A 27,234-nucleotide genomic window follows, 5' to 3' on the forward strand; every position below is an offset into this window, starting at 1 on the left:
AAATAAATAAATAAATAAATAAATAAATAAATAAATAAATAAATAAAAAAGAAGTTCTATCCATTTCTTCAAGGGTTCCTTCTAGAATCAGAGATCTAAAAAGACCATTAAGATAAATTAAGTAGAGGGGTGCCTGGGTGGCTCAGTCAGTTAAGCAACTGACTCTTGATATCAGCTCAGGTCTTGATCTCAGGGTCACAAGTTCAAGCTCCATGTTGGGCTCCATGCCCACTGTGGAGCCTACTTAAAAAATAAATGATAGATAGATAGATAGATGATAGATAGATAGATAGATAGATAGATAGATAGATAGATAGGGTAGAAAGGCCTGAAGAATGGCAGGAAGTGGGGCTTAGGCATTACCTAGGTTCCAAAATCTATCAATTTGGTCTTCTGAAGCTCTATTTGTTCAGTCTTTCACACATAGTTGGTGTTATCCTCACCTCATCTACAGAGAACTAAAAATTACCCCCCTCCTTAGGGAGTATCTTCAAAGACTAAACTAACATTAGGGGGTCAAATCTCTTTTGAAAGGACAAAATTTCATCTGTAACCAGATCTCAAATTCCAAGCATCAACTTTATGTATACCATAAAAATGAATAGTAGCTAAGATCAAAAGATCTTCTTCTCTAGGCAAATTCAGTTTTACACACACACACAAAACACACACAGAAGGAAAACAAAATAACAAAAAAAAATCTACCTAAAAGTGATTTGATAGTTGAGTTATACCTAAAACAGAATGGGCTGTTCTATGTTTTAGTTTTCAGAGTTGTAACTAAGGTCATATAGGTGACAAGAGACAATTTAGGCTGATGCATCAAAGTTCAATACTCAAGCCCCTGACCTTTCTGTAATAAAAACAACAAGCAACTTCAAACATCTTCCCCATATCCTCTTCCTGGTCACTTTAAAAATGGAATCAGGGTGCCTGGGTAGCTCAGTTGGTTGAGCAACTGCCTTCAGCTCAGGTCATGATCCCAGAATCCTGGGATCGAGTCCCACATCGGGCTCCTGGCTCAGCGGGGAGCCTGCTTCTCCCTCTGGCTCTCTCCCCTCTCATGCTGTTTCTCTCTCAAATAAATAAATAAAATCTTTAAAAAAAAATGGAATCATATTCCAAAATGCACTTGCACATGTGTTGTTTGGAACATGGAATATTTTCCCATAGGAACAAAGTTATAAAGAGATGAAAAATACCTAGGTAAACCCCAAAACCTCAGTTGATCTACATTCTTGCAAAACCTAGTTACCTTTTATAATTTTGTTCCTGAAGGAAAAGATGTTAGAATTTCTAGTCAGGGATACCATTAGTAACCAAATAATCCTTCTAGCCCTCTCTGTTCTCCATCCCAGCTGCCACACAGCACAGACTGGTCTTCTATTCCTAAGAAAAGAGAAGGGCTTCCAGGAGGTAGATAATGCTTCAACCATACCTCAGTGCAGCAGTTTTGTTTTGTTTAAGATTTATTTGCTTGAGAGAGAGTGCGCGCAAGCAGGAGGAAAGGGCATAGGGAGACAGAGAATCCCAAGCAGACTCCCTGCTGAGTGCGGAGCCTGACGTGGAGGTTGATCCCACGACCCTGAGATCATGACCTGAGCTGAAACCAAGAGTTGGACACTTAACCGACTGCACCACCCAGGCATCCCAGTGCAACGTTTTTTTTTAAAAAGGAAGTGCATCTGTGTATGTGTATTTTGGGGTGGGGGTCTGGTGGGAAATTTCAGGGGTATCTTCTTTAGGTAAGAGTAGCTTCGGCTCCCTTATAGAGCAATGGCTTCAATTCCCAGAGGGCAAGAGACCCTATTTGTATTTGAGTTATTTGCAGGCTAGATATTAAAAGTTGGAGACCAGCCTATATTTTATTTCTTTAGAACTAGGCCTGTAACTGTACTGTTCAATATGACAGCCACTAGCCACATGTGCAATTGGTACTTGAAATGTGGCTAGTATGACCGAGGACCTGAATTTGTTACTTTATTTTAATAAACTTAAATGTAAACTTAAAAAATTGATGCTCGATTTAGTTATTGGAAAACTTTCAAGTATGTTTGGGACAACTTGGGTATGTGACTCCATTAACTGAAAGTCTTATGAAATCTGAACACAGTTTGTGTATATATTTTTTACCCAGTTCATACATATCTGATGAAAATTTTGCATCCAAATTGAGATATGGTATAAGTATAAAATACACATCAGATTTCAAAGACTTGGCACAGAAAAAGGAATGTAAAATACCTCATTAGTTTTTATATTGATTACATGTTGAAATGACAATATTTTGAATATACTGGGTTAAAGAAAATATATTTTAAAATTGATTTCACTTGTTTCTCTTTGTTTTTTTAAAGGTAGCTACTAGTTATACATGTTGCAAATATCTTCTCAGTAGCTTGCTTTTTTCTTTGGTGGTTTTTTTTTTTTTAAAGATTTTATTTGTTTATTTGACAGAGAAACATAGCGAGAGAGGGAACATAAGCAGGGGCAGAGGGAGAGGGAGAAGCAGGCTTCCCGCAGGGAGCCCGATGCGGGCTCGATCCCAGGACACAGAGCCGAAGGCAGACGCTTAACGACTGAGCCACCCAGACGCCCCTCATTGGTGGTTCTGATGAACAGAAGTTCTTCCTTTCAATGAAGATTGGTGATTTAAAAAAATAAAGCTACTAGAAAATTGCATTTATATTTTTATGTGGACAGTGCTTATCCGTAACATAAATATTTTACATATCCCTTTGTAACTCCTGTGTACAGTTTTCTAGTTCATATATGTCTTATCTGTAACGTGAATAATTTTCCTTCTGTTTTGTTTAGAAGAACATTCTGAAAGCAATCCTAAGCTTTTAAATTAAAGAAATAAAGTTTTACTATACTTACTGAAATGTGAGAATGAAATTACACTATTGGAGTTGAAAGTGGACAGATTATTGTTTTTAAAAATTACCAATCTGTTACTACTTCTATAGGAACACATGTTTAAGACTACATCTAGTGTATCTTTAATGGAACTACTGGTGATTATCTACCATCTGCTCAAAGAATGTGAAATTCATTTTGAGTCAGATTAAAAATCTATCCTAATGCATATTTCAGAGGCAGTCCATGAAAATTCTCACCTTTATTATTCTCTGAAAAAATTGTAATGATCCAAATAAAATGTCCAATAATTAAAACAATGGGGTATATTCAGAGATACACTGATCTCTGGAACAGAACAGAGAGGCACTGGATCTGAGCAGATATGAGGACTTAGAATATATGCTAAACATGTACTTTATCAGTAGAGAAAGAGGGAGCTGGTGGGAAATAGTTGATTTTTTTTTTCTTTTGATAACTGGCTCACCATTTGGAATTGATTTAGGTTAAAACTGTTAATACATGTGAAACATTTAGCTCAATGCTTGGCACATAGTGAGTGATCAATAAATAGTATTATTTTTAGAAAAACAAATAAAGCTACATTCCCACCTCACTTCTTACATAGAAACAGATTCCAGATGGATGGAGAAACTTAATGCAAAAAAATAACCACAAAATAAAAGAAAATACAAATGAAAATTTTATAATCTTTGTGTAGAAATGGTTTTTCTAAGCATGTCTTAATAGACAGACCAGAGAAGAAAAAACTATTAGACAACATAAAAATGTAACATTTGGTACTGCAAAAAAATAATACACAAAGTTGAAAGGCAAGAAAAGAGAAAAAACCAGGAGGGAATTTTTTTTTTTTTTTGAAGATTTTATTTATTTGACAGAGAGAGACACAGCAAGAGAGGGAACACAAGCAGGGGGAGTGGGAGAGGGAGAAGCAGGCTTCCCGCGGAGCAGGGAACCCGATGCGGGGCTCGATCCCAGGACGCTGGGATCATGACCTGAGCCGAAGGCAGACTCTTTTTTTTTTAAAGATTTTATTTATTTATTTGAGAGAGAGAGAATGAGAGACAGAGAGCATGAGAGGGAGGAGGGTCAGAGGGAGAAGCAGACTCCCCGCCGAGCAGGGAGCCCGATGCGGGACTCGATCCCAGGACTCCAGGATCATGACCTGAGCCGAAGGCAGTCGCTTAACCAACTGAGCCACCCAGGCGCCCCTGAAGGCAGACTCTTAAGGGCTAAGCCACCCAGGCGCCCCAACCAGGAGGGAATTACTTGTAATACGTAAGACAGAAAGATGTTTGGGAAAACTCAAACAGCTATATAGAAAAAAGGCTAATTATAGAAAAGGGCAAAGGACAAGAAGAAACAAAACGGCCAATAAACATGTGAAACACTATCTAACCTTGTTAGAAATCAAAGAAATATAAATATGAGAGACTAGCAAAGATATAAAGGTTATCAATACTCAGTTACGGAAGATGTGGGGAAATGCCATCCCTATCATACACTAGTTCTTGGTAGGCATGTTGACTGGGGTGATCTTTTTGGAGGGTGCACTATCTATGTAAACTGCTCAGCAACTCTACTTCTAGAACTTTACATTAAGAGGATGGTCCATAAAATAAAAAAAAAAAAAAAAAAAAAGAGGATGGTCCAGTAAATGCAAAAAAACCCCACTCAACCTAAGAATCTGCACCACAGTGTTGTTTATAAAAGAGAAAAACTGGAAACAACTTAAATATCCACTAATAGATATTAGTGGATTAACTAAATTATGCTAGGGCTATGCAATGAAATACGGACCTTAAAATGTTGAGATAGACTGATAGTGAATTCCTGGGCGGGGGGAATAAGTCCTTCCTGAGCCCTCAGGTAACAAGATCAGACTAAAGGTTTTTAAATAAGTCCACATTTTGTAAATCTGGATTATTTATCTCTTCTCCATATCCCCCCACTTCCACTACTGCATTAATGGAGGGCTGGTTGTTTATTTTAGGGGTTTGTAACCTTGAGTCCATGGACCTCTTGAAATGTATGCAAAATTTTATGTGTATGTGTATTTTATTGGGAAGAGAGTCAATGGTTTCATTAGAGTCTCAAGAGGTCCCCTAATCCCCAAATGGTTAAGAACCACTGGCAAACATAGTTTAATGGGGTAAGTTGTTATCTAATTTGGCCTTAAGAAGTATATGTGATTGTACAGCCCATTCATTCACCAGTCAACAAATATTAACTAAGTCTTACCTTGATTGGTAGCCCAATTACTGGAAAATTTTGAAATAAATTTCTTTACTCACTTTGGAAGTATTTTTAAATACACATACATACACAACCCCAAAAGCCCTCTGGCAGCTAAGAAACAAAAAGCAGATTGAAGACGGGCATCTTGGTAGCTAAGCGTCTGCCTTTGGCTCAGGTCATGATCCCAGGGTCCTGGGATCGAGTCCTGCACCGGGCTCCCTGCTCAGTGGGAAGCCTGCTTCTCCCTCTCCCACTCCCCCTGCTTGTGTTCCCTCTCTTGCTGTCTCTCTCTCTGTCAAATAAATAAATAAAATCTTAAAAAAAAAAAAAGCAGACTGAAGAGTTTCAAACAAAATTATAATGTTAACTTTTGAAAGAAGTAATCTTTTTTATTGTCTTTTGAATGTTACATATATTTGACCTCCTTTAAAGAGATAATCTTAAGATTTACAGACTTGGGAAAGACTTATCTTTGTAAGAATAACCAAGTTCTCCAAAATCAGATAAAGATTAGAACACAATCAAGTAACTAGTTCTAAATTAAGAAAGCAATAAATCATTTTATATTTTAATTTAAAAATATATCCTATAATTTACTGATGCCATGTTATAAAATATATGATGTTAAATTTGAGGCCCCAAATTTATATGATTTTTTAAATATCTCGGTTTGATAAATACGATTCAGGTACATAAAAGATGAAAGGGAGGGGCGCCTGGGTGGCTCAGTAGGTTGAGCATCTGACTTCATTCAGCTCAGGTCACGATCTCAGGGTCCGGGGATGGAGACCCACGTTGGGCTCCCCACTCAGCAGGGGTCTGCTTGTCCCTCTGTCCCCCCTGCTCTGCTTGTACCTCTCTCTCTCAAACAAATAAATAAATCCTTTAAAAAAAAAAGAAGGGGATTATTCTAACTGGTCATAACAATATCACAGTGATAAAACAGATTAGAGAGAAAATCAGCAATGATAAATACACTGAAGCCAAAGGGAAACATAATTTTGGATTAAATGAGATTGATCACATTTTCAGGAGGCAGAGAAGGTAAGAAGTAATAAGCAAAAAAGAACAAGAAAATCAGCAGGATTTACTTATGAAGGCATATTGGGCAATATATGTTTATGGTTTTATCTTTAATACATGAAAATATTTATTCATTTTTATACATCTGAATTAACTACTTATGGATTTAGGTTTACAAAGCAAGTACTATATGATTTCTCTTTATGTTTTAGTATTCTCAAAATTGACTTAAAATTCTGTTACAGCAAATTCCATTACAATAAATTACAAGGCATAATCCAGGTTAAGAAAGATTTTTACCGAGCTGAATTTTACATAAAATAAGTAGGCCTGAGGTGCCTGGCTGGCCCAGTCGGAAGAACATGCAACTCTTGAACTTGGGGTTGTGAGTTCAAGCCCCACATTGGGTGTAGAAATTACTTTTAAAAAAATCTTGAGGCGCCTGGGTGGCTCAGTTGGTTAAGTGTCTGATTTTGGCTCAGGTCATGATTTCCAGGTCCTGGGATCAAGCCCCAAATGGGGCTCCCTGCTCAGTGGGGAATCTGCTTCTTCCTCTCCCTCTGCCTCTCCCCCTGCTTGTGCTCTGTCTCCCTCTCTCTCTCAAATGAATAAATAAAATCTTTTAAAAAAATAAAAATAAAATAAAGTAAGTAGGTCTTCTGCTGGGCTCAAATATATATATATTTTAAGATTGTAATTTTATTTGCTGAAAAAGTGCTAAGACTTAAAACTTGTGCTCCAGAATTCTCCTAAAACATCAACTTGTAATTTATTTTCATTTTTCTTCTTTAAACTTCTTAAAATGTGAAAAGGCTTTTGAATACTAAATCTAGTTACAAAGAAACTATTTAATGTGAATTTAATTAAGGCAGAACACAAGTCTCTTGTATTAGCAATGACATACACCCAAGAGAAAGTATCTTTCACTAGAGATTTCCTTTACCAGATATTCCCAAATGAATACCATAATAAACATTTAAAGAAGTCATTAAGCATGACTAATGGAATTACAAGGGAAAAAAATCCATAAACCTAGCTATCTTTGTATCATCATGAAAGAGAAAGCAGTACAAAAGCAAATACACAAAATATAATGAAATAATATAATGTTCACAGGTTACCAGAAGTTAAAATAAACTAGACCTATTTTTTTCAAAAGTTGAAAAAAAAACAAACACACATCTTCAATATTAAATGAATGGTAACTTAGCAGGGCACATACACAAATAAAGCAATATAATCTCTTTATTACATTTATAAAACAATATATAATTCACCATCAGCTTATATATAAAAAAATGGACCATTCCACCAAGTATAGGAAATAACTCAGTCCACAAGTTCAAATCATGTTAACTCTGAAAACGTTAAATATAATTAGAATGGTTTTAATATAGTTCTTCAACAAAAAATGTCATAAACCATACCAAATTAATATACTATGCCAAATATTTAACACAAACATCACAAACTACTCATTTTCTGCTCCTAAAAACAAAATACTAACTGAAAATAAAAACAAGTTTCTCATTCTAAACCAACACACAAAAGTCATTTTAAAAATAACTTTCCCCAGCTTTATTTTTCATTGAGATATACCTGACATAAAACATTGTGTAAATTTAAGGTATATAATGTAGTAATTTCATATATATATCTCTCTTAAAATGTTTACTAAAATAAGATTGGGGGGCGCCTGGGTGGCTCAGTTGTTAAGCGTCTGCCTTCGGCTCAGGTCATGATCCCAGGATCCTGGGATCGAGCCCCCACATCAGGCTCCCTGCTTCGGCAGGAAGCCTGCTTCTCCCTCTCCCACTCCCCCTGCTTGTGTTCCCTCTCTCGCTGTGTCTCTCTCTGTCAAATAAATAAATAAATAAATAAATAAAATAAAGTTGGTTAATGCATCCATCACCTCACATAGTTACAATTTGTGTGTGTGTGTGCCTCTGTGGGGAGAACTTTTAAGATCTACTCTCTTAGCAACTTTAAAATACACAATACAGTTAACTATAGTCACCATGCTATACATTACATACTCAGAACTTACTCATCTGAAAACTGGAAGTTTGTATCCTTTGGCCACCTTCACATAGTCCTCTACCCCCTGCCTTTGGCAACCACCAATCTGGTGTGGGGTTTTTTTGTGTGTTTTGTTGTTGTTGTTTTTTAACTTGGTTTTTTAAGATTCCACATATCAGTGAGATCATACAGCATTTGTCTTTCTCTGACTTATTTCACTTAGCATAATGCTCTCTAGATTCATCCATGTTGTCACAGATGGCAAGATTTCCTTCTTTTTTATGGCTAAATAATATTGTTATACATATATCTCATATTTTCTTTATTCATCCATTAAAAATAACTTTTTTCTTGATTACAAAGTATTCCATTTATTATCTGTTTATTATAGAAAAATGGGAAGACACTAGAAACCACACATGCACACACACACACCCAGAATCCTATAACCCAAAATATTTTTTTCAATACCTATACTTTTTCCAAGCACGACTATATGTGATTGTTTTGCAATGTGCCTCTTCATTTAGTAATATATTGTAAATTTTACCTATATCATTAAATATTGTTTTTTAAACCATGATTGAAAGGGCTGAATAGTATTCCATTATATAAGATATTCTTCAATTTAGGGGTGCCTGGGTGGCTCAGTTGTTAAGCATCTGCCTTCGGCTCAGGTCGTGATCCCAGGGTCCTGGGATCAAGCCCCGCATCGGGCTCCCTGTTCGTCGGGAAGCCTGCTTCTCCCTCTCCCCCTCCCCCTGCTTGTGTTCCCTCTCTCGCTCTTTGTCAAATAAATAAATAAAATCTTAAAAAAAAAAAAAAGATATTCTTCAATTTAGTTAATTAATCCTCTAATGCTGAACACTTAAGTTGTTTCCAATTTGTTGCTATTTTAAATAACACCACGAGGAACATCCTTATATACAGATACACAAATCTTTGAACATATTTCAGATTATGTCATCTAAATAGAATTGTTAGGTCAAAAGGTATGCACACTTTCAAGGCTTTCAATACATATATCAAACTGCCCTTCAAAAAAAGTGCCAATTTAGGGGCACCTCAGTGGTTTAGTTGGTTAAATGTCTGCCTTGGCTCAGGTCATGATCTGAGGGTCCTTGGATCGAGCCCCTCGTCGGGCTCCCTGCTCAGTGGGGAGTCTGCTTCTGCCTCTCCCCAGCTCATGCTTGGTCCCTCTCTCTCTCTGAGATAAAATCTTTTTTTAAAGAAAAAGCACCAGGGGCGCCTGGGTGGCTCAGTCATTAAGCATCTGCCTTTGGCTCAGGTCATGATCCCAGGGTCCTGGGATCAAGCCCTGCATCCGGCTCCCTGCTCAGCAGGAAGCCTGCCTCTTCCTCTCCCACTCCCCCTGCTTGTGTTCCCTCTCTCGCTGTGTCTCTCTCTGTCAAATAAATAAATAAAATCTTTAAAAAAAAAAAAAAGCACCAATTTACATCTGACCAACTAATATGAAGGTGCCAGTTTCCCCACATTCCTAAGCCACATTTTTATTTTTTCAATATTTTTAGTTTTGTAAATCTGTTAGTTGGAAAAATTATGTCATTGTTTTTGTTTGTATTTCTTGATTTCTAGTATAGTTGAACATAATTTTGTATGATTATTGAGCATTTGTAACTCTTTTGTTCATTTTCTCTTTGGAAGACCATCTTTTTCTTATTTTTGGTACATATTTTTTATATATTAATATTAACCCAAAACCTGGGGCACCTGGGTGGCTCAGTCGGTTGAGCATCCGACTCTTGTTTTCTGCTCAGTGGTGATCTCGGGGTCGTGGGATCAAGCTGAGTCTGGCTCTGCCTGTCCCTCTCCCTAAGCTCCTCACCTTACTTGAGCTCACCCTCTCTCTCTCTCTCTCTCAAAATAAATAAATAAGTAAATAAAATTTTTTTAAAACAATAATAATAATATTAACCTATAACCTTTTATCATATATGTTTACAATGTTTTCTCTTATTTTGTCATTTATCTTTGGCTTCCGGCACTTTTTTGGCATAAGGAAGTTGTTAATATTTATGCACTTATATATATTTTTCTTTTATGAGTTATTCCGTAAGAGCCACTGGCTGGTTTTTCTTATGTTTGCCTTGTTCAAATTTAGCAACAAAACTGGAACGTAATGTAAAGTTCTTTCCAAACTAAATCTCTCACATTTGGGTAATAGAAATTCAAAACCATAAATCTTGACAATGTCACATTTCTAGGACATAATTTAAAATGTGTGCTTAAGGTAATAACTTACTTAAGGGCCCATTCCTTTAAAATTATGTGCTCTGCTCTGGTATTGCAAAATCAAGGAATCCTGCTTCATTACCAGCTCAGCATGTTAATTGTAGCCATACCATTCAGGAAGCCAAATATTTTCTATTTTGTTTTGATACCTTCAACAGTTAAGGAGGAAGATAAATCTATACACATTACAATGAATTCAGTATTTTTACTTGATATTTAAACTCATTACAAAATAAATTTATCTTTTTTTTTTTAAGATTTTATTTATTTGACAGAGAGAGACACAGTGAGAGAGGAACACAAGCAGGGGGCGTGGGAGAGAGAGAAGCAAGCTTCCCACCGAGCAGGAAGCCCGATGCGGGACTCGATCCCAGGACCCTGGGATCATGACCTGAGCCCAAGGCAGACGCTTAAGGACTGAGCCACCCAGGCGCCCCCCAAATAAACTTATCTTTAAAATCTGCTTAGGGGGCGCCTGGGTGGCTCAGTTGGTTAAGCAATTGCCTTTGGCTCAGGTCACGATCCTGGAGTCCTGGGATCAAGTCCCACATTGGGCTCCCAGCTCAGCGGGGAGCCTGCTTCTCCTTCTGACCCTCTCCCCTCTCATGCTGTTTCTCTCTCTCTCTCTCTCTCAAATAAATAAATAAATAAAATCTTTAAAAAATAAAAAATAAAAAAATAAAATCTGCTTAGGATATGTTCAGGGTTTCCATATATCATTACATAATTGAAACAGTAACAACACAAAGAAAAGGAATATGTGCATTGTATCTCTATGTATTAGACTTTCCATACCTTTTGGAGTATGGCTCTATAATGTCCAGTTCTCACTATAATTCTCCCTCACTTTCTACCAGAAACAGATCACAAATTGTAAAAACATAAACCTACACGGTGGACTTTCATTTTGTAAAGAGCTGTGTATTTCTGTAGGTCTCCAGTTTGTTATTCTTTTCAAGCCTAAAAGATTACCAAAATATTTTAGAAACATGAAGCAAAATGAAAACATAGAATTAACATTATTTCTGAGAATGGTTTATCTAGTTAAACTACAAATGACTATCTTGTAGAATGCTGTATTATCAAGCTGATAAATTCCATTTTTTAGTACTTTAACAGATTAAGGGCTCAAAAGTTTCTATTTATAAATGCCACAATGGCATTTGTGAATATAGCTTATTGAAAACATTTTCTGCAGGTTGAATTAAGTCCCATTCTTTATGAAAACATAATGATCTGCCACAGGTTATAGGCTCTGAATTTTAGACAACACAAAATAATCTCTCACAAACTTTCTAATTTACTCTCACCTAAAGGCTGGAAAACCCCACTGAAGGCTTTTTAAAACTCATCAGACATAGAAGAAAAAAAAAACCAGCTTTAATTGTAGGATCTCACTGACACAAACATAAGGAAATTCTGAGTTATAGATACTTCACATTAAGCTTTTTCCACTGACATTGTAACTTCTGTCAACATTCAAAGAAAACTCAACCCTGGTCAAAGGTGACAGTTTGACAATCCCGGGAGACAACATCCTCTGTTTATTTGAACAAGTTTATACCCTCTGCTCAGGGAATTGAAGTTTCTCTCCTCCCTAATTTGATCTCTCAAATTCAGATCACTACACTTTAGGGTAGTGAATTCTGTCTCAGATTTAACTTCACAATCTACCTCCAAGAAAAAATGCTAAGACCATCACATATAAAAAGGAATAAATTGGGTGCCTGGGTGGCTCAGATGGTTAAGCGTCTGCCTTCGGCTCAGGTCATGATCCCAGGGTCCTGGGATCGAGTCCCGCATCGGGCTCCCTACTCAGCGGGGAGCCTGCCTCTCTCTCTCTGTCTCTCTGTCTCTTATGAATAAATAAATAAAATCTTTAAAAAAAAAAAAGAAATAAATTTCTGTAACTAGTTTCTAATGGCCTTTGAATAGCTCTAAACACACAATAATTTCTTCAGTTGCCTTAAAAATTAACCCCCAAATTAAAATTAAGTCCTTCTATCTCAGAAATCACAATTAGTAACTCTAAAAAGCTTCAATTAAACAAAAATAGGGCTGCAAATCCCTTCGAAATAAAGCTGTAAATAAAATGAGCTGGATACTTGCATTTTCAGTGAACAAACACGTGTTATGTGCTAAATTAGTGCAAATGACCCTTTTGTTTGTAAAGAGAGGCCAAGGAGACAGCTCACAGCTCTTCTCCTATGATGTATATGGTAATGGTAGTGGCAGAACAACAAAGCACAATTTATAGTTAGAATTAAGACCTCTGTTTTAGGGTGCCTGGGTGGCTCAGTTGGTTAAGCGACTGCCTTCGGCTCAGGTCGTGATCCTGGAGTCCCGGGATCAAGTCCCGCATCAGGCTCCCTGCTCAGCGGGGAGTCTGCTTCTCCCTCTGACCCTATCCCCTCTCATGCTGTTTCTCTCTCTCTCTCTCTCAAAAAAAAAAAAAAAAAAAAGACCTCTGTTTTAACATAATTTCCACCAGGATTATATACTTTAGTTGGAAAAATACTTATCATCACATTCATAAACTAAAAGTTTCTAAATACTTATACATTTTTTCCCCATTAAAAGTAAACAAGAGTCCATTTGGGAACACAAATAAAGAAATGTAAGCCTTAAAGAAACCAAACCTCTTATTGCAAAACTGCAGTTGCCTGCTCTCTTTTGCAGTGCAGTGGTTAGGAACACAGCCTCCAGAATCAGTTTGGCCTGGGTCTGGATCCAGGCCTGCCATTATTACTAGCAATGTGACCTTGGACAAGTTACTTAACTTCTCTGTGGCCATTTCTTCATCTTTCATCTGAAAATAATACCCTCCCCCTTGAGGATCACGAGTTAAAATATGGCAAGAGCTTATAACAGTGTCTGCTTGGCATACTGTTAAGTGGACAGTGATAGGTATTATTTTTATTATCTTTCTACTTTTAGGCTTTGGACATAATTTGAAGTACTTTTTAATTAATTTTCTGACCACTTTTTGGAAAATGGCATAATTATTATACAGATAACTAGTACATCTTCCCAGATGAGCTCATGGTAGGTAGTGCTACAGCCCAGAGTGATAAATAGTTGTTTTTAATACAAATAATGGATGTGGCTGTTACTGGTAACTTTGGCTTGATTTCCCATATGCAAAAAAATCCCCTACCAGGGGAAAACAAGCAGTATTAGAAAATACTTGGGTTTGTCCTATTAACATTACAGGGTAAAGCCAAATTCACTTTGCTAGTCTGATGGGCATTGAAAATATTAGTCATCAAATTAATCCCAACAAATAGCAATAATTCATTGGCTCATTGATGTATTTCCCCTTGTCTTCCCCAACCTTTCTCTAACTACTCAGAAAGGAAAGTTTTCATATTTTCTGAGAATCTCATTGCTGCTCTCAAACCATACTCTGTATCTTAGTATAGTTTAAAAAATGAGTCAGCACAAGCACCTCAAAAAACTAGCAGTACGGGGCACCTGGGTGGCTCAGCTGTTGTCTGCCTTCGGCTCAGGTCATGATCCCAGGGTCCCGGGATCGAATCACGCATCGGGCTCCCGGCTCAGTGGGGAGCCTGCTTCTCCCTCTGACCCTCCCCCCTCTCATGTGCTCTCTCTCTCTCAAATAAATAAATAAAATCTTTAAAAAAAAAAAGAAAAAATGGTTAAATCTGACAATAAAAACATTAAAAATTTCTGCATGCTAAGAAAATAAAACCAGGGGTGCCTGGGTGGCTCAGTCAGTTAAGTGTCTGCCTTCGGCTCAGGTCATGATCCCGGGGTCCTGGGATCGAGCCCCGCGTCGGGCTCTCTGCTCAGTGGGGAGTCTGCTTCTCCCTCTCCCTCTGCCTGCCGCTCTGCCTACTTGTGCTCTCTCTCTCTCTGTCAAATAAATGAATAAAATCTTTAAAAAACAAAACAAAACTAGCAGTACATTGAATGCGGAGATATTTCTCTCCATAATAGAAATGTGGAAAACATTTAAAAAAAAAAAAAAGACAGTGCCAAAAGCAATGGAAGAATAAAAGCAGAGTGAGTGTGCAAGCTAGGTTCCAAAAGATGAATGTTCTTATCAATCAATATATGTATTTTTCATCTTAATAGTATTATAATATATGGGAAACAGATGTAATTATTATTAATAAATCCAAGAAAGAAAATATCCAGTATGTGACAAATTATAACCTCTCCTTTACTGATTACTGGTGAGGGGGGACTGGGAGGTCAAGATACTCTGCTTTAAGCTCAACTACAAAGTGCGTTATGCATAACTGCACAACATGCTAATGCAGTATTGCCTTTACTAAGGTGATCCAAAAGAAAATTTAGGGGGCACCTGGGTGGCTCAGTCGTTAAACGTCTGCCTTCGGCTCCGGTTCTGATCCCAGAGTCCTGGGATGGAGCCCTGCATTGCCCCATGGGCTCCCTGCTCCGCGGGAAGCCTGCTTCTCCCTTTCCCACTCCCCCTGCTGTGTTCCCTCTCTTGCTGTCTCTCTCTCTGTCAAATAAATAAAATCTTAAAAAAAAAGAAAGTTTAGGAGAGATAAAGTACCCCTAAACTGCAAACGTATTTGAATACCAATTTAATTAGGAGTCTATTTAGTCTTTATACTCCTTAGAATAAAGTTAGTTGAGGGCCAGGAAAAGGCCACTTGCTTTAATCATGGAAACAATACTATACGTACTCCTCCCAAGGATATACTTCTCTTCAAGTCTCCACATAATTTACATTCCAATATTTATATTAAAGGTGACATACCATGTAAAAATTATCCGGAAGGGTCAAAAAAGAGTTTTATTCTTTATTTTTTTAAAGATTTTATTTATTTATTTGAGAGAGAGAGAATGAGAGAGAGAGCACATGAGAGGGGGGAGGGTCAGAGGGAGAAGCAGACTCCCTGCCGAGCAGGGAGCCCAATGCGGGACTCGATTCAGGGATTCCAGGATCATGACCTGAGCCGAAGGCAGTCACCCAACCAACTGAGCCACCCAGGCACCCCAAAAAGAGTTTTATAGCTGAGGGTGATTTCTCCTAAGTTCTACTACCATACCCTAAATTAGTCCTAGTTCTTATTTAAATCCTCCATGACATTCTGTATGACTTAAGTGAGGTCAGAAAAACTGCCAGGGCACCTGGGTGGCTCAGTTGGTTGGGCGACTGCCTTCAGCTCAGGTCATGATTCTGGAGTCCCAGTGTGGAGTCCCACGTCGGGCTCCATGCATGGAGTCGGCTTCTCCCTCTGACCCTCCCCCCTCTCGTGCTCTCTCTCTCACTCTCTCTCAAATAAATAAATAAAATCTTTTAAAAAAAGAAAAAGAAAAGAAAAATTGCTACAGTCACTACTTAATATGTGGGGTTGCAGATTATATAAGCCCAAGGCAACGCTTCTTTAAAACTTTGACGTTCAAGGCTCCATCTAACACATTTCAACTCTATCTTAGTGCTCTACATTATCTAGATACCGGATAGAGACAGAGCAGCAGCCCCATTTTTCTGTTAACTGCACCTCTGTTGTTGTTTTAAGAGTCCTTCTGAGGCTATACCTTGAAGCGAGTTGGGAACAGATTCAGGAATGCCCTGCCTTCCCAACTGAGGACTCAGGCTGAGCTCAGTAAGGCTGTCATGAAGCAGTACAACAGACAAAGATAAACCACATGGCATCTGATGCTTGTCTTTATATGTTTAAAATAAAAATGTGACACTACAAGAAAGTTACCATATGGACCTAATTTTGAAAATACAAACAGGAAGCACCCCCACCCCAATATTACCATTAAAAAAAAAAAAAAGGAAACCAAACCTCAAAGATACCTTCCAAGGAAGTCATGGGTGTGACCAAAACTAACAAAAGTAATAAACGTCATCTAAAACCCTGAAACCACCAAAAGTGAGGGTCTCATTCAACCAACTAAAAATCTAACACCTGTAAATTACTCCTCTCTTCGATTAGTAAAAACAGCATAGATTTATATATGTAAAATCTTCTCCAAACTGGCTTAGGTTTTTCAGTAACAAAGGATTACCATTAACAAGAAAAGATCCAATGTCAATATTCTACTTAAAATAAGGACACATAACTAAAAATGAATACAATTTTCAGAAAAAGTTTTTATCACTGTGATGCTCATGATTTAAATGTACAAAAAACAGTCTGATCAATGGAAACTAGATTGTTAAATTCGACTTTCTTATTCCCAGAAATAAGCATAAGACTGTTGTGTTTCCAACACTGCAGGGGAAAAAATACGACTTTAGAACACTTCTATTAACAAAGCTAAGATTTAAAGAAAATTTTTTCCTTTAACCACTACACAAAATTGGGGACACTGGTACTTTAGAGCTAATTTTTCAACATTATTTTTATTAAGTTCCGGAGTCACTTTATTATGCAGTAAAGGGATATTATTCTCCTGAAGAGCTCAGTAACCTGGAATTGTCAGATAACTTTTTAAAAGAGTAAGTTTCAAATACTCAAGACAAATTAATTTTTTTGCTTCCTTTTGTAGGAATAATGTGGCAATCTACACTCTAAAAGAAGGGGAAATGGGGCGCCTGGGTGGCTCAGTCGTTAAGCGTCTGCCTTCGGCTCAGGTCATGGTCCCAGGGTCCTAGGATCGAGCCCCACATCAGGCTCCCTGCTCGGCGCGGGAAGCCTGCTTATCCCTCTCCCACTCCCCCTGCTTGTGTTCCCTCTCTTTCTGTGTCTCTCTCTGTCAAATAAATAAATAAAACCTTAAAAGAAGAAAAAGAAGGGGAAAAAAATATCTCACTGGTGGTTAGAACATCCAGAAATCTGTGAATACTTTTGAGATCCACACATGTTTACAGGGCACTAGAATAGTTAAGCCTCCTTTGATTCTACCTTCAACCTGCAATCCAATCTTGCATGTTATTTACCTATTTATAACATCTTCCTTTTGTAAGACTACCTCTATCACCTACGTACACAAAAACAAGCCAAATGAACCATCACAAACACATTCATAAATATAAACCTAACACAAATCACAAATAATTGAATACTAACACTAGTATAACTTGAGAAACTTGACACACAAGTACCAAAAGAGCAATAAATGGCACCCTTCACTAGTCTTGATGTGGTTTCTGTATATGTAAATAACACTTAAAAAAAAATCAATTGAGAGCCAGAAAACGAAGATGAAATGAGAAGTTGGGGCACAATAGGAAGTGCTGACCAAAATATTTATGTTGTAACACTCTAAACAATGATAGCACTTTTCCCCCCTTCTATCATATATATCAGGAAGTACCCATGGAAGAAATATATCCACCTTAAATTTCTTAACACAATCCATATTAATATCCTGTTGGCAAAAACATGAATGCTGAAAAGGCAGGTCAAGGGAGAAGGCGGGATAATTTATGGAGTTGGGTATACAGCAAAGATTTTATGTAGTTCAGCTCCGAGTTATGCAATAACCAAACTGCTAGTGATAGAAATCAACTTTTTTTTCTGAGGTTTTGCTTTTTTGAAAAAAGATCTCTCCATTCCTTCCCTGTGTCTCAACCAGGTGCTTGAAATTTTCATCTTCCAGAAGGCTATGGAAAACAAGTAATCTACTAGATGACACTTACCTGACCAAAGGTGTGGTGTTGTTTTAATTAAACCATGACAGACATCACAATTTGTCACATGGTAAATTTTTCTTAAAATCGGCAGCCCCTTTCCCATTTACACTATTGATTCTAACAACTGGAATCTTCCACGAGGTGGAAATTGGTACCAAAACAAAAAACCCAAAGCCTTGATAAAAAGTCAATCAATAGGATTCCATCATTTGAAATGATCAGAACCAATCCAACGTTCACGGGTGTTACAAAATAAAATTAGAAAAACATGAAAGGTACACGAAATAAAATACATCCTCTTCTAGTCAATAAACATAAATATAATATAAACAAATGAATAACAGAACAATGTTAAGAGGCAAAGTTATATTATCTTCACTGAACAATAACAAAATTATTTGAGATAATATACGCAACAGCTGAAAGCTTATTATGGCCCAGGCAGCTATCCAACCACTTTGGAAACCTAAAATACCGGCGGATGATAAACACCATTTGAAGACCGAAAAAAGGACATAAACCTCAGTTTAATAATTTGGTGACACACTAGCCCTTTTGAGGGGCATTCCCCGAGGACATTCCAGAGACAATTAATGGAACTGTATTTAGGCAAAGATCTACTGCTCCACAGTGCTTTGGGCAGAGCACGGACCTGAGAGTCCTCAGACGGACATTTCAGTCTCAGAACGACTGAACAGCTGTGTAAACTGAACAGGCCACTTTCTCCATCTACCTGGGGCCTCAGTTTCCTCACTTGTACAGTAAGAGAATGTAGCATAATCCCGGGGTCCTTTCCAGCTCCAACATTCTATGACCCACTTTTAGTACTGTTTATTAGAATCAAAGGTCTGACAGGTTCATGGGGGACAAGAAGAAAAAGAACTGGGAAGGATCGCTATCTCCTTTTGCCTTTCACATTCTTGTGGTTTTCATTAATCCCCATCTTCCTAAAAGCTGGCACTTGTTTTTCTTCTTTGCCTTTTCCATCACTGCTAGCTACAAGTGTTTGCAAACGCCTCTTGCTCCACACAAGTTCTTCCCTCTTTGATCAGCCTGATCATCTTGCCAGATTCCTTTAGCCTTAGACCGGCTTTTGTGACACCACAACTCGCCTTCCGACTCTCCATATCTACCCCCGACACCAGGAGCACTTTTTTACTCTTTATCCCCGGCTAGCAAAAACAAAAAACAAAAAACATGCTGCATCCCACTGCCACACGCACCAGCCGGGGCCTGGCGGGTCCTGATGTGGGATCCCGCACCCCAAAGCCATATCGAAACGTTCGTATTTGTTGTCTTGACTCCATATAAGGCACTGTTCCTTGAGGCTTGCCTAATACCCCCCACCCCACCGGGCACCCCCGGGCTCATCCCACCCCGGGGAGTCGCAGATCCCTCTTTTGAAAAAGGAAAAGCAAGGAGACACCTGGGGTTACTCGGCACTGCAACCCGGGGGTGTGAGGTGGCCGACAGCAGTCCCCTCCTCTGGCAGGGGTCGGCGCCGGGGCCCCTCACACGCCCACCTCGACACACGAGCCCGCACGGTCCCCACACTCGACACCCTCCGCCCGCCACCGCCTCGGCACGACGCCCCTCGCGCGCCCCTAGCGCCCTCGCCCCCGGCGCCCCCGGCGCCCCCGGCACCCCCGGCCCCCAGCGCGCAGCCACCGCGGCCACCTCCCGGCCGGGGTAGCGATGGCGGCGGCGCGGCCCTGCCGGGAGTCTGGGCGGCCGGGGCGCGGGGCCCCGCCCGGGCGGGCTCCCCGGCCTCGCTCCCCGGCCCGGAGCCCAGGGCTCGCCCCACAGCTCCTACCTCGCTCGGCACCTCGGGCGCCAGCCGCCACCGCCCGCCCGCTCCCTCCCTCGGCCGGGCCGCCGCGCGTAGTCGCCTGCGCAGGGTCCCCGCCCGGGGTGACGGCTCCCGCCGCCGAATCTCCTCACGCCGGGGCCCGCGGGGACGCGCGCGCCGCGCGCGCACCGAGGCCCGCGCGCGCCCCGCGCCGGCGCGCGCCGCTTCCTGGTTCCGCCCGGCGCGCGCTCGTGAGCCCCGTGGTCCCCCGCACCCGGTCCGCGGCCGCCCCGGAGGGACCCGGAACCCCCCGGCGCGCACGGGGTGGGGGAGGGGGGCGGGCGCTGTGCGCAGCCCCTTGTCGCCGGGGCGAGTGGCGTCCCCTCTCGGCTCCCGAGGCGGGTCCCACGGGGCCACGAGCACATGCTGCTTTGTTTGGGTCGGCTCGACCACCACGAGCAGGGTTCGCGCCAGGCTGTTGTGATCGCGTTGATTGGCCCCGCTCCGCGGCCCGCCACCCCCCCCGCCCCCCGCCCCCCGAGCTGAGGCCCGCGTTCCGGGTCCTGTCCCTCCCAGGCCCAGGTCAGAAGTCCACCGCTGCCCCATCAATAATTATCCCGGGTTTGCTCCCTGGAGGGCGTTTCAGCCAGGACTGCCGCTTACCCCCCGGGCGGAAAGCCTGAATGGACACAGCAGGAGGTTTACATTTGCCCAGGCCAACTGGATCCGTCCACGATTCCAGAGTAAATCGTGGGGGGGGGGGGGGGGGGGGGGGGGGGGGGGGGGGGGGCGGGCAAGGAGGAAGGGGCGTCTGACACCATTTCCCTCCCTGGGGACTCTTGCTAGCTCCCACCAGTGAGAGCTGCGGGGAGGAACTGACTGCTCGTTAAGAAAAGCAAGAATAAACACGATCACCTTTATAAGATCCAGGGGAAATGGGGTCTCTGAGAGCCTTTTCCATGTAATGGGGAGGGGTGTGGTGTCTGAGAAGGCAGCCTGAGTCACCCACTCTCCTCTCCTCTGGCTACATCTCTGGAGCTGGCCAGCCGTTTCCCTGGCAACCCTCCAAGGGCTGGCACCAAAGCGAGGCATGTCAGATCTCCAGAAACCTAGCTGCAGGGGCAGAAGGAGAAGGACCCCACACGTACCAGAACTTCCCTTCCTTACAGTCTGAAAATCTCACGTCAAGAGATGACCAAGATCTGCAAGGCCCCAAGGTCTCCCATAATCCTCCTTTGGCAGCTCTCCTCCCAGCAGCCTTCCCTTCACCTCCAGAATAACACCAACCACAAAGATCTTTGTGTCTGTAGCTGATCTCAACAAAGTCCTCCCCCACCTAGGCAACTGCTTCTATCCCACACTTTGGGCCAACGCCTGGCACAGTGCTTTGCCCAGAGTAGGTGCAGGGCACTTGGAGGCTAGAGCAGGAGGACAGGCTGGAGCAGGAAGCTGGACAGGAGCGCCAGCTCTGAGCTCTCTGGCACCTCTCTGACAGTCACTGTGCAAGATGTTTTGGCACTTGAGCACACCACATTTCTCCTTCTTGTAAGTTTTCCTATCTGTGCACATGCTGTTCCCTCTGCCTGGAACTTGGTCCTGCCCTCTAGATGTCTGCCCTTGGTCCAGGCAATGAGAACCTCTCTCTCTGTCCCTGTTTCCCACCACATGATGTTTGTGCCTCTATTATGGCACCTCTTGTGTTGAAGGACAATTTCTTGTTTACATGTCTCTCTACCCATGACAGCACACAATATCCCATTTACCTTTAAATCCACCCACATGCCCAGCCCAGAGCAGACACCCAATAAATATTTGGGGAACAAACCTTACACTCTAGGAATAGAAATGGAACCCAAGGGGACTGTGTAGTAATTAAGAGCAAAGAATCTAAAACCAGACTTGCTGTCAGCTCCTTGAGCTGCGTGACCTTAAGCAAGTTTTTGGCCTCGATTTCCTCATTGTAATGTGGTGATAGTCATGGGACGTACCTAGTAGCACTGTTAGGGGAATTAAGTGAGGTAATGCATGTATAGTGCTTCGAATGACTTAAGCACCATAGAGCTGTTAACAGCAAAGATTTACACCCCTCTTCCTAGGATCGGTCAGGTCTAGAATTCCATCCAGCTGCCTTGGCAGCTGAGCGATGGCCACAGGGGGCTAGTTAGAATGCCCTGGAGGGTGGGGCAGGTACACCTCTTCATTCTTGCGTCTCATAGCACATCTTTGACTGACCACTACGATCTGGCTGGCTGTGTGCACAGATACAAAGGACGGAATGTTCTGGGTGACTACCTCAGCAAAACAAGAATGTTGTCAACCTGAGACAGGAAGGAAGGTCTAACACCTACCTCTCCCTACTTGACAATTCAGATGAAGTGAGACCCTCTTCCCTTGGGCCTCAGGGACATAGTTTCCTTGGTGGAGGGGACACCAGACAGAGATATAATGCAGAAGGAATCCTAGAAAGAAAGAAACTGAATAGGAAGCTAGGATCCAGAAAGCCCTACAGAGAGCCCACAGAGAAAGTTCCCAGAGACATACCTACAGACACAGTAACACACACTGGAGAGAGCGCTGGTCATCTCTTGGCTGACCCTGTCCCGACCCAAGAGAGAAAGAGGCTGGAGGAGTGCCTGGAAGTCTGGTGGGCAGCCGTTGTCCATACATCCAACCTCCTCTTACCTGGGGACTGACTCCAGCCTCCTTCCCTTGCTCTCGAGAACAAGCTTATGGCTACCACGGAGAACAGAGAACAGCAGCTCCCCGCTTCACACCTCCCTCAGCCTGGCTCAGCCACAGGGAGAACGTGAGGCCATTTTCTGGAAACATCTTTGAAACCACAACCATAATCCCCTCTAGTCAGGGACCCATCCTCATGTGGCTTCCTTCTCCAGAATGCTCTGAATCCTGGGAATCCAGCTGTCCCTGGGGAACCACCAGCCACACAGAAGCCAAGGAAGGACGCTTGTGGGAACTTCTCTTCTTTCACAGGGGAATGATTCCTCCTTATTAAGTCAATACAGGCATTGGGCGCACAACAGAGGGGAAGGCAGATGTCCAGATTTCTGGGGCCTTAGAATGGAGATTTGTGACAGCCAGTGGTTTGGGAGAGGCTTGGTTGATGCCAGGGCTTACCTCTGCCAGAGCGTGGGCAGTGAAAGGAGCCGAGTTTTTCAGTTAGGTCTGGTTCCAAATCCCAGCTCTGCCAACTTACCAGCTATGGAAACTTAGTTAAAGTACTTCACTTCTCTGAGGGCCTCAGTTTCCCTCAGGTGTGAATGGGAAGTAAAATATAGTATCTGTTTGCAAATACATAGAATCTTTCTGGGATGCACACAAGACCCAGGTAATTGTGGTTGCTCCTGCAGAGGGCATCTGGGGGGACGGGAAAGGTGAAAGACTAACTCTTTCCCATTTTGAATCTTCTGAGTTTTATGCCAGGGCTATACTACCTATTAGAACATTAGGAAGGGACACCTGGCTGGCTCAGTCACAGGAGCATGTGACCCCTTGATCTTGGGGTCATGAGTTCGAGCCCTGTGTTGGGTGTAGAGATTATTACTTAAGTAAAACTTTAAAAACAAAGAAATAAAACATTAGGAAAATAAACTATTTTTTTAAAAAAAAAGAAAAAGTGGAGAGACAATGTTTGTGAAAGTAACCAAGCATCATGCCCGGCTTGCAGAAGGCACTTGATAAATGTGCATTTACTCTTTCTTTCCCTCAGCCCAACCCCAGCCAGCTTGCTGGGGCCAGGAGTGGGTGGCATGGGGGCGAGGTGAGGGCGGGGAGACCGGATTGAGTGATGGATGTGCAGGTCCTTACAGGACTCACCTGGGAATTCTCAGACACTTTCTGTCTTGTTCTTGTGCACCTTACTTACTTGGGCTCCCTTCCAGCCAGAACTAAAGGGACGGCTCTTTGGAAAGCCAAAGGTTCCCCGCCCCTGCCTCCTGGGACAGTGTCACAGTGCCCTCTCCAACCAGAGCCCTGGGGCGCTCTGCATTATCGGGTGCTGCATTATCCGGAGAGGACAGGGCTGACACAGAGGAGGGAGCAGAGGGTCACCCCAGGCAGTATCTTCCTGACTTGGTGAGTGGGATTAAGAATTCACAAGTCAACCCAGCAGCAGGCAAAGACAAGGCTGCTGGGGCCATGGGCAGGAAATCAGGTCAGTAGGACAAGAGCAGGCAGAGGCCAGGGTGGCAGAGGAGAGAGCCCTCTGGGTGCTATGGGTCAGGATGTGTGAAAGGGAAACAGGGTCTGTACTAGTGTGAGGGAACCCCTGAAGTGTTGGAGCATGGGGAAGCCCTGTCCTGTTTGAGGGACCTTCATTAGGCCAATAAATATCTATGAAGCCTCAATTATGAACCAGGCAGTGGAATACAGCCTTTCAGCAACTAGTAAAGAGCCACAAGAAGTGGCCTGCAGTATAGGATTGAGGGCTACAGGACAGCATGGGAGAAAATGCCTAGCTCTACTGGCCAGGGTCCCTGAACGCCTTATTACGTGCGAGTCACTGGGACTGAATCTTCATAGCATTCCTAGGAGACAGGTCTTGCTGTTCCCCTTTTTACACAGGGGGTGGCTCAGTCCAGAGAGGCAGACTCACCTGCCCAAAGTCACACAGCCGAGCCAGGCTTTGCACCAGGTCCTGAGGACTACAAAGCCTTTGCATTTTTCTCTACACTACCCTGACCCCATGAAAGGTGAGCAGGATGTTACCAGGTGGCCAAGGGAGGACTGGCGTTCCAGGGAGGTGGAATGAAAGGGGCAAAAAAAGCTTGGAGTGAGAGAGGCCAGGGCACTGGGGGGACTGCATGGCTGAAGAATGAGTAAAGAGAAAGCCATAGGTAGGCCGGAGCCCAGCAGCCAATGAAGAGCAGGCCAGTAGCCAGTGGGGAGGGGACGGAGCATTGGCCGAGTCTTCATTTTGGCTTTATAGCCCCCACTTGCTCTGGGCACTGGGGAGCCAATGTCGGAGGCTGGGAGCCAGGGAGCCGGCACTGAAGGTGTGGGTGGGTTAGTGACATGATGAACCGAGGAACAATGAGAAACAGGGACAGGGAGAAAGGAGCTCCCTCTGGTCATAACAAAGGAAAGTGGCAGAGTGGTGGGGGTAGCAGGCCAGGAGATGCACAGTCCTCTCCCACGCACCCCTCTGAGGGCCTGAGGTTGGGTACCGGGCTGGCTCAGGCACGAAAGATTTCTTGTTGGTCTGGAAGGAGGAGAAATGAGTGAGTAGAGGGGCCTGGTAGTCCTCATGGAAGAGGATGAGAGCCAGACGTGACCCAAGGCTGCTCAGGACAGCCGGCAGTCCCCCTGGGAGGCCCAGCTCTGTACCACCTCTCCCCTCCCCACCCCCTAGGCTCCAGGGCCTCCCCCTGCCGTGAGAAGGAAGAGCAAAGGATGGGCTCCTTCCCCGTTCTCTGACGTTGCACCCCCTCCAGTCCTTGTCCCATAGGTGGCTCTCCCAAGGCAGGTGGCTAGGGCAGCCAGACAAAGGAAGGCAGGCTTTCCCTCCCACCCACCCAGTCAGTCCTGAGCCCTTCCCACCCCGATTCCCAGAAACAGAGGAGAGTTACTGTGCCTCAGGCAGGATGGCAGTGTGTTCTCTTGGTAACTTCACTGTAAACTGACTTCCCTGAAGAGTGGTAGAGGACAAGGGACAGAGGCAGGAAGGGCACACAGGCTTCACCGAGGATCCAGCAGCTTCTTCCCCTCCCCTCAATTCACATAGAATTACTCACGGCACACACACCCCTTCCCTAGGTCCTGCTCTGTCTTCAGGGACAAGAATGGAGGCAGCCTATCTATCCACAGGGAGGTACCAGGATAGGGAGACTGGGGAGAGGCAGGGACAGTGGTCTTGGGAGTGCAGTATATGCTGAGCATGGGCCTACGGCTCCCCTTCCAAGAGCTTTGGGGCTGGGGCTAGAGAGGAGGTAGATAATCCCAGCAGAGGCAAGGTGAGGGAGAGCAGGGCGGTTAAGCCCAAGGGCTTCAGGTCTCCCTCTGTGCGCACAGAGATACTTCCTGGAATGCCTCCAGCTTTCTTGGGAAGGCTCCCCACCCCACCCTGCCTCCCCTCTGCCCTCTGGCTCCCACACCACGGGAACTCTCCTTGAAGAAGGTACTTGGAGCAGAGGAAACAAAGACAGCTCTGTACCACCTCTCTCCACCCACCCCCCACCCAGGGACGGTTAGGTCAAGGTGACCTCAATCTGTTCTCCCCAGGGAAGGGGCATGAGCGCAGCCTTCTGGGCTAACCTGGTTTCCAAGGGCAGGCCAGAAATGGGACTCGAGATGATTCTTCCCTTCCTCCATAAATTCAAACCCACCTTCATATAATGCACAGGTCAAAGGAGCAGGGGCGCGGACTGGCGTGGAGATGGAGGGGCCACACTCTGTGCCACACAACCGTTATGGGCTAGCCCAGCCAGAGGAGACACCTTCCCTTTGTGGGTGCGTGCTGCGGTCGGGGGATGTCGGGAAGGCTATACTGAGACCTTCGCATGGGGCTGGGCCCCTTGGATCGTGGAGCCAGCTGTGCACTTACTGGCCGGACGGTTGTGGACAGCTCTCCTTTCTGGGCTAATCAAATGTAGCTCTGCCCACCTTCAAGGTTGTTGCAAGGATCAGTTGAGTTAAAGGGTACAACAATGTTTGTATACTAATGTGCCACGATTCAGTTCGGGCTGTGTCTTTAGTATGCTAACCACAAACTAGGCTAGGGATTATTACTATTCCTAATAATATTTTATGGTCAGTCTTCTTTGGGGGAATGCATTCCCATATGATTTTTATAATCCTTCCTCACTCCCCATGTAATGTTGTATCTTGGAATTGGGAATGAGGGGCAATTAGCAGAGGCCAGCCTGGGACTCCAGCTCAGTCCAGACCCGAGGCAGTTTCTGATCTTCCTGAACCCCATCCCATAGGCCTCAGTTTTCTCCTCTATAGTCTGGGCCCCTGAAACCACCAGAGTGCTTTGTGGTGGGAAATAGCAGAGACCAAAGCAGGGGACTGAAAGCAAAAAGAAACCCCAAATTTGACATTTCCGGGTAGTTGTGTTATCCGGAGCCACGACCACAGTCACCTCTGCCCCCAACCCAACTTTGACACCCTTCCCTCCTCCACTCCCTTGGGTGGCCTTTGCCCATCCTGGGAAAGCTCCAAAGCTCCTCCTTCTCCCCATTGCATCGCAAAGGGAGGAGAGAGGCACAAGGAAATGGAGAGAAACCCAGACAGAAGCAGAGAACCAGAGACCAGAGACCTAGAGAGAAAGAATCAAAAGGAGGAGGGAAATCAAAAAGCAAGAAGAGGCAACAGGCAGTGAAGAACACTGGGATTCAGGGCCTCACAGACAGAGACCAGATGGGGAGAGAGCCAGAGTTAGCCAGGGGGGTGGCTGCAGCCACTGAACGCAAGGGGGGGGGGCACA

At 43.3% G+C, this 27,234-nt stretch overlaps 1 protein-coding gene across 2 annotated transcripts in view; it reads right to left on the minus strand.

The window, feature by feature from the left end:
• Window positions 1–19,934, minus strand: part of STAT5B (signal transducer and activator of transcription 5B) — a 69,540-nt gene extending 49,606 nt beyond the window's left edge. For both annotated transcript variants that reach the window (XR_004683223.1, XM_035027140.1), the window contains exon 1: window positions 19,815–19,934. The gene's annotated coding sequence lies outside the window, so the exon portion shown is untranslated. The remainder of the gene's footprint in view (window positions 1–19,814) is intronic.
• Between the last annotated feature and the right edge of the window lie 7,300 nt (window positions 19,935–27,234).

This window comes from Mirounga leonina, unplaced genomic scaffold, assembly GCF_011800145.1.
Source record: "Mirounga leonina isolate KUSES-001 unplaced genomic scaffold, KU_Mleo_1.0 Mir_200, whole genome shotgun sequence".
Taxonomy (NCBI): domain Eukaryota; kingdom Metazoa; phylum Chordata; class Mammalia; order Carnivora; family Phocidae; genus Mirounga; species Mirounga leonina.